Source organism: Pantherophis guttatus, chromosome 8 (genome assembly GCF_059756535.1).
Source record: "Pantherophis guttatus breed Tessera chromosome 8, ASM5975653v1, whole genome shotgun sequence".
NCBI lineage: Eukaryota > Metazoa > Chordata > Lepidosauria > Squamata > Colubridae > Pantherophis > Pantherophis guttatus.
In genome coordinates this window covers 33,454,400-33,463,309 of record NC_142070.1, presented here as the reverse complement: position 1 = coordinate 33,463,309, position 8,910 = coordinate 33,454,400, and the positions used below count along the sequence as shown (strand labels likewise).

The 8,910-nt window shown below is 36.1% G+C and overlaps 1 long non-coding RNA gene across 1 annotated transcript; it reads right to left on the bottom strand.

Moving 5' to 3' along the window:
* Positions 1–678: 678 nt before the first annotated feature.
* On the bottom strand, positions 679–6,527 carry LOC148112585 (uncharacterized). The gene is made up of 3 exons (XR_015729210.1): positions 6,386–6,527; positions 1,742–2,002; positions 679–842 (listed from the first exon to the last, which is right to left on the bottom strand). It is a non-coding gene; the product is annotated as an uncharacterized LOC148112585 (long non-coding RNA).
* Between the last annotated feature and the right edge of the window lie 2,383 nt (positions 6,528–8,910).

Genomic DNA, 8,910 nt, shown 5'->3' with positions numbered 1-8,910 from the left:
CAAAACTACATCAGGAGAGGAGATGGCAAGAATAAACGGGGAAAGATTAAGTATTGCTCTGAACTTTATAGTATAGTATAATCTTTAGAAACAGTGTGAAGAAATTATATCTGAAAATGAGAGAGAAAAGAAAAGTATGTATGTATGTACTGTATGTATGTATGTTCCTAAGTATTACTCAGCAGTCCTATTTCTAAACTGGTAATATCTCTTTCATGACTGTATTATCAGATGGTGTCTGATTGAAGTGAACACTAATTTTACAGTCTTAATAGAAGCTAATGTCACTGGCATGGCAATGAAATCAATAGATTTTGTTAACAGATCTAGGTTGTATAATAAAAGAATAATAGTGAGAATTTAGTAAAGGTTAATCATTGCAAATTAATTATACGTAAGTACACTGCATGGGACAACTTTTATGATACTACTTTTGGTATTCAAAGATTATTTACTTAGCCATTCTGTCATTTAACATATAAACCGTTTTATAGCCAATGCTCTCAGAATGATGAACATCATTTTGAGAAAATTCTCGAATAGGAATATCTATCTATCTTAGAAGAATTGTGTACTGGCTAATTTGAAAATAATTGCAATTATTGCCCTGTGTTTGCCCTTTCTTGGTCTGGTGGGATAAAGAGGGATTCAACAGTGGTCTAGAGCCAGATTGTTACAGATGAAAATACCTAACCTGATATCTGTAAATATGTGTGCTTGTTTATATGTCATTGTGTGATGTCATTGTGTCACTTACCATTGGTTAGTACTTACCATTAGCCCCGCCTTCTCTGTATATAAGTTCTTGCTCCTCCCAGATTAGTGCTTGTCTAATTGTGTTCCTGAGGAAGAAAAGAAATAAATATTACTATTACAAGAAAGTCTACAGTCTCTTATATATGGGCCTAACCAGGATAACCAAACTAGCAACAAATTGGTAGCAAGAGGATGGTTTGGTAGGCCCAACCGAACATAAAGATGCAAGACTCACATAACGACAAAAGAAGACCTGCCACCAGATACATAACGAAAAGAATGGCAGCTCAACTAACTCCTGACAAATATACACCACTTGAAAATATTAAGAAACAAACGCAATTACAAGAAAATGAACTGCTAACACAAAACGAACAACCACTAGCTGGAGCAGAACAAACGTTCTCAACACCAAACAAAGAAGATGAGGTAAAAAGAAAAATACTAGAATTAATAGAAACAACTACAGCTGAATCAAATCTGCTTGTGAAAATCCGCAGCATGATAAACGACCACGGAACAGCAGCAGATAACGAAAATAACAAACAAGAAAACTGCAAGGTAAGAAATTCAACCCCTGACTTCAAAAATGACACCAAAGATGGCGACAGCTTCCCACCTTTTTCATGGCAGCCATCTTACCCACCTAATACCTCTAAAATGCCTGACCAATTACTAAAAGAATTCCAAACCTCAAACTACGAAATAAAAAACAAAACCTACCAAGAAGATGATTACCCGAGTCCAAAAACAAATAAAAAACAATTATTTAAACAAAACAAAGATCAACCTACTGAAGTAGAAATAGACAATGCTATACAGGTGCTAACTGCAGCACTCGGGACTAAACTAACAATACCAAACAAACAACCAGAAAATGAAATAGAAAATTCTAAACTACCATCTACCAAAGGCCAAAAAGAAATAGACTGTCTAAAGAAAGGCCTAGCCACCCGAAGAAAGACAAGCTGGCAATCATACTTACCTACTGAAGAGCAGCTCCCTGAACAACCCGGCTCCATTGGCAATGGCGGCCCGCCTCAAGCTCCACTTACTGACGACCTCAGAGAAGACTCCCCGATGAGCAGAGCAGCACCCCAGGCATTCTTCAGTCACCAGAGGCCCTCCAGAAACAAAGCAGAGCAACAGAAGGCCGTCTGGGACTTCACCCCAGGAGCTACAGACACAGGAACCTCCCTCATCGACTGCTGGAGAAAAATGAGGACTGAGCATGCCCAGAACGAGCCTGCAAAGAAAGAAGAAGGAAACATAAATACAAGTCAGCGCAACATAGAGATAAGTAAATACAGACATACATCTACCATACCCAGGCCTTATTGTGAGTATGCTAAGGTCTTAAATCATGGACAGCTACTAAACATGAATAACACCTCACTACACTCAGGGACAATACCTCCAGACTTTATAAAATTGAAATTAGATGGAAGCAACTTAATGGAATGGGATCAGTGTTTACAGATTGTATATATGAAAGAAAATGTTTTATTTTTTATTGATAACCCACCAAATAAGCCTTGGACCTATGAAATAGACTGCCTCCACCACAAAGCATACTATATGTTAATTGTTTCTATTTCCCCAAGTATACTCCCCAGTATAGAGCATAATTTAACTGTATTTGAAGTATATCAAAAATTATTCAGACTGTTCTATAGCAAAAATGTAGCCACTACCACAAAAATCTCTAGGGAATTCTATTCTGCCAAACTAAAACATGATACATCCATGAGTGAGCATATCTTGAATTTAAACGCTGTAAGAGCAGACCTTATTCAAAGGGGAGAAACCATTTCTGACAACACCATGAAAAGCATTATAATTAACTCACTAGATCACAGCTGGGATAACTACATTACACTAATAGATAACCTAAGTATAGAGCAAATTACTTTAGAAAACCTTACCAATAAGCTTATTACTGAAGATAGACTTAGAAGAGAGCGATATACACAACAAAGAGAAGGTAGAAATCAAAGAAGGACTGATTTCAGGGCCAGAGACAGATACCCACATGAATGTCTCACATGTGGATCTGAAAGACATCAGAGTAGAGACTGTCCCAAGAATATAGGATACAGTGACTCATATAAACACAAGGATAGAAGAATACACTTTTTAGACAGAACCTCCCCAGATTACAGGTATAAGAGAAGAGAATCACCACACTCTAGAGAAAGACAAACATACAGAAATAACCCTAGAAAAAATAAGAAAGGATCACTATATGGAATAAGAAATAATAACACTTTGATATCTGATTCACTCAACACCTGGCTCATAGATTCAGGAGCCACATGCCACACAACTCATAATAGAGAAATATTAAGTAACTTCACTGAAAAGAAATATTATATTAAAGTAGCAAACCAAAATAGAGTCCTAGTGAGAGGAATAGGAGACACGCATATAAAAGGTATAGGAAAAATAGAGGGGGTACTATTTGTGCCCGAAATTCCAAATAACATATTGGCAACCCTAAAGTTAAGCATAGACAATGCAATAGAAACCACTTTCAGAGGTGGAAAGGTATTCATGACTAAGAACAACAGAAACATAGGTAAACTATTTACAAATGATGGACTAACATACCTACTGCCACAAGATAACGAACTAGTCTATGCAAACTATCAATTAAGAAACGAAAAACCAAATTCAGATAGCCATGATGAAAATAATGATAAGAATGCATCAAACACTGATACTAATATGTCTGAAAATTTAAACAATGGAAAACCTATTCACGATAATTGTAGTCACTTACTCCACAGAAAGCTAGGACACGCGAGCTTTCCAGTCATACGAAAAATGTTAGAGTGTTCCGAAGATTTAAAAATAAAGAACTGTAAAAATTACTTAGAATGCTCTGTATGCAATTCTTCCAAAATTAAAAACAAGCCAAAACCCAAAAAAGCCACTCGCACCACACAATCAACCTTTCAACTAATTCATATGGATGTAGTAGGCCCATTAAAACCTTCAATTAAATACAAAAAAAGATACTTCCTGACCATAGTCGATGACTATAGTAGATTTGGTTTTGTATACACCCTTAACCACAAAAGTGAGGTTTTCAAAAAATTTAAGGAGTTCTTTAAAATGGTAGAAACACAATACAATACCAAAATCAAACAAATAATGACTGACAGGGGGTCGGAATTCCTATCCAACGAATTTTCAACTTGGCTAAAATCACAAGGAATATTGCACTTTAAATCTTGTCCATTTTCCCCATTCCAAAATGGAGTCTCTGAAAGGAAGAATGGTTTGCTACAAACCATGGTTAAATGTGTGTTAGATGATGCTGGTTTAAACCAGTCATTCTGGGCTGAAGCCCTTAATTATTCCAATTACACTATAAATCGCTTATGGTCCAGTACAATCAATAAGACCCCATACGAACTCATGTATGGAAGGAAACCAAAAATTGGGCATTTACACGTATTTGGTGTATCTGCTGATGTATATGTGCCCTCACAGTTAAGGCGCAAAGGAGAGAAAGTATCCAAAAGACTGATATTTATGGGGTACGAATCAGGAACCAAGGGATATCGCTTCATTGATAAAAATAATCACTTCATTGTATCCAGATCTGCCGTGTTTCATGAACACATGAACTGGTCAAAATTACATCTCAATGAAATTTACCCAGAATCAAAAAATATTACACACACGCACGCAAAACATCACACATCAGATACGAACCCCAAATCCACATCTACTAACAGAATCAAATGCCCAGTAATAGTTAATGATGAATGGAAAAAAGGACACCCCACTTTGAAAGTAGATCAATTAACCGAAAAAGAAGCTAAGTATATGCATAGCGATGAACATCCCCAGAATAGGCCCATTAGATCCAATAGGGGCATAATTCCTAAAAGATTAGATGATTACGTACTGTCTATCCAAGCTAAACACCTGACTCCTAACACATATGATGACATACTTAAGCTACCCCTAGAAGAAAAAAGTAAGTGGGAGGAAGCAATGAAAAAAGAGATGGACAGTTTGAGAGAACTAAATGTATATACACCAACAGACCTGCCCACTGAGAAATCCCCTATTGGCACTAGGTGGATCTATAAAATCAAGGAGCTAGAGGATGGTAAATTCCTATACAAAGCCAGGTTGGTGGCTCAAGGCTTTGCCCAAAGATTTCCGGATGACTATGAAGACACTTACTCCCCAACCGTTAGATCAGAAAGCGTGAAAACAGCACTAGTGTTAGCTTCTATCTTAAATCTGGAAGTATACCAATTTGACGTGCAGACAGCCTATCTGCACGCTGATCTAGATAAAGAAATTTATGTGAAAGCACCCCCAGGAAAGGATACAAAAAAGGGAGAAATTTGGCTATTAAACAAGAGCCTTTATGGACTAAAACAGTCCGGTAAGCGGTGGTATGAGTGCTTATCAAAGATACTTAAAAATATGGGTTTTGTAGCTACTTCATCTGATTTTTGTTTTTTCACACAAAAAAATAATGATTCTATTGAATATGTTTTGATTTATGTTGATGATATATTGTATTTTGGACACGACAAAATTAAATGTGATAATTTTGCTGAACAACTAGGCAAAAATTTCAACTTAAAAATATTAGGAAAGGTAAATAAGTATCTAGGAGTCCAAATTGACAAAACAGATAAGGGGTTCAAATTATCTCAGAAAGACAAGATTATGGAACTCATACAAAAATGTAACTTAATTAATTCAAAAATTTGTGATACTCCTATGTCAACTGATTTTTATAGGAATGTGTATAATGAGTACGAACCATTCAAGGATAACACGTTATATCGATCAATTATTGGGTCCTTATTATACATATCTAATTGGACCAGGCCTGATATCACCCTTGCTGTAAATTTGTTGTCAAGACATGTAAGCAATCCTAACTCATACCACTGGGAAGGAATTAAGAGGATTCTAAAATATCTAAAGTCTAGCATTGATATGTGCTTATTCTTAGAACCATTCATTTCTGAAAAACCAACTTTGACCTGCTACGCTGATGCTGATTGGGCTACTGATTCAAAAACCAGAAAAAGTACTTCTGGATATGTTTTTCTTATAAATGGCTGTGCGGTGCACTGGTACACAGGCAAACAGAATTTAATTGCCACTTCCACAGCGGAAGCCGAATATGTTTGTTTATCCAAAGCGGTCAACAATCTAACTTGGTTCGATGACTTGTTAACCAATGTGTGGGATGAACCTGTTTATCCAATTATTATCAATGAGGACAATAAGGCAGCAATTGATATATCAGCTTCCGAAGCAATAGGTCAACGATCTCGACATATCGATATAAAATATAAACATGTAAGACAACTGTCAAGTATAGGATTTATTAAAGCTATCCATTGCAATACTAGTGAACAAATTGCTGATATCCTCACTAAGCCATTGCCAACCAAACAACATATGTATTTGACTTCCAAACTTGATGTGCATATATAATCTTAATAACCCACCATTAGTTAGGTATTTTAGAGGGGGATTTGTTACAGATGAAAATACCTAACCTGATATCTGTAAATATGTGTGCTTGTTTATATGTCATTGTGTGATGTCATTGTGTCACTTACCATTGGTTAGTACTTACCATTAGCCCCGCCTTCTCTGTATATAAGTTCTTGCTCCTCCCAGATTAGTGCTTGTCTAATTGTGTTCCTGAGGAAGAAAAGAAATAAATATTACTATTACAAGAAAGTCTACAGTCTCTTATATATGGGCCTAACCAGGATAACCAAACTAGCAACACAGATGAATTACAGTCTCCTAGCCGGCCATTAACTCATTAATCTGTAGTATTTTCAATAGTGCAAATAGTTGCTGTACTACACAATCCTTATAGTCAAATGGAAGTGTGAAAACTTAGTCAAGAACAAATTGAAAATGAGATGGTGCTGCCATGTATAAGGTCACTTTCATACTTAAGAATGGAAAACATTGTTTTCCTAGGCAATTGGTGCATTTTCATTAAGTATCCTTAATGAAATGAATCCTTAATGAATCATGACTAGGTGGCTAAGTGGCTTATCGATCAGAAAGATCGGCAGTTCGGTGGTTCAAATCCCTACTATTGGTCTCCTGCATGAGCAGGGGTTTGGACTAGATGACCTCCAAGGTCCCTTCCAACTTTGTTACTGTTAAGTAAAGACAAAATACTGATACAGCCCCACAAAGTTCTCCGTTCTGCAAGTTTTGAGTGAGAATGGGATGGGAAGCATATGGTTTTCTCACTCTTTGTGTCTCTATTTAGAGAGAGACAATTCTTCTCTATCCACAACTGCACTAATAAATGTTGACAAAGATTTGGATGAACATATTTTTTTAATATTTCTAAATGATAGTTATTAATCCTTGGTAAATACTGAAATTATTCCAGACATTCCAACTTTGTGTCAGTAAAGGGTAAAATATACTCTTTAGGGAAATTTGCTTATTGAAATTAATCTGTTTGTCAGACTGATATGATACATTTTTCACTACTCCCATCCCCTATTTTAAATTCCATATATAGTGACATTATTCAACTTTGTATATGAATGAAAACTGCACCAGCCAAGCCTTCTCTTCCTTCTCTTCCTGCAGCTTCTAGTAGGACTTATGTTCATGCTAACAGGTGAAAAATATGTAAGGGAAGCTCCAAAAACAGTAGTTTGTCAGTCTTAATGTTTGGAATAATAGAAGTACAATTTGAAACTCATGGTATAATAAACAGGAGATTACAGGTAACTGATAAACTCAGCTGTATATAATTCAGAAGATATATCCATATCAGTCATCAGCCAAGGTTGATGGTGGTGGTAGGATATTCATATCCTATGGTAGGATAATATGTGATTCTATGTTTCATATGACAGTCTGAGCACATTGGAAGCTAGCTTCCATTTTGTCTTTATGAAATGAAGTCAGCAAAACATTGTCTTTTTATTTCTAAGATTTCAGATATTGTGCTGCTTTTGGAAAAACTTAGTGGGAGAAAATAGGAAGTTATTTGAAAAAAATACAAACTGTAATATTTACTGGATGCTTAGTTTTACACATGTTCCTTTCATAGGTGTTCTTGCCTATGTGAGTTTTGCTATGTGTATATAGTGTTGTGAGAGGCCAGAGAACTCAGTGGTTGAAGACACTGAACTTGTCAGCTGGAAAGCTGACAGCTTTGATTCGACACCCAAGCACCCAATGGGTAAGCGCCTGTTCCTGCCCAGCTTGTGTCCACCTAGCAGTTTGAAAGCATGGCAAAAAGAAGACAGAGTAAATGAAAAGGCAATGTCATTACCCATTTACTAATTAAAAAAAAACTAAAAACAGGAAAACACATCCAATGCCAGCATTCAATAAATAAATGAATAAAAAGAATGGGAGATGAGAAGGACAGTTTGCAGGGACACTGAGAGAGTACACCAATGGTTTTCACAATCATCTCACAACCATCTATTCAAGAGCTAAGATGACCTATTGCTGGCTCAGCTGTGGTATATGATTAATCACAAAAAAGCTGGTCTTTTCACTTGAAGCACAGCATCTCTGCAGAATTTGTGAGTGGTCCATTCTTTTAGTGACAGAAACTCTTGTCTCACTCCTACTTTCCCTTCCCAGTTTGACTGGTGTAAAGTGTTTCTCAACAATTCAATATGGGGAATATGACTTTCAGATCAAGATTTCCCAGTTGGAAGAAATAGAATGTGATTCAGAAAATATGTCAACTTTCTTTTCAATATATTTTTTTCAAAGGAAATAAATGTTTTCTAAAACGGATGTTACATATCAACTGATAAGAGAGCTTGAAGGATTATGGATGTTAGCATAACAACTTTCATTAGGATGCTGAAAACTTCAATAAAACTTATAATTTGTTGTTATGCACAAATCTTATTATAATAACTGTAAAAATGTTTAAGTACCCTGTTTCCCTGAACATAACCCCAACCAGAAAATAATCTCTAGCATGATTTTTCAGGATGCTCGTAACATAAGCCCTACCTCCAAAATAAGCCCCAGTTAAGATTGTCAGCAGACGGAAGCGTTTAGTACTGTATTTTCCCCAAAATAAAACCTAATCTGAAAATAAGCCATAATGCGTCTTTTGGAGTAAAAATTAATATAAGACCCGGTCTT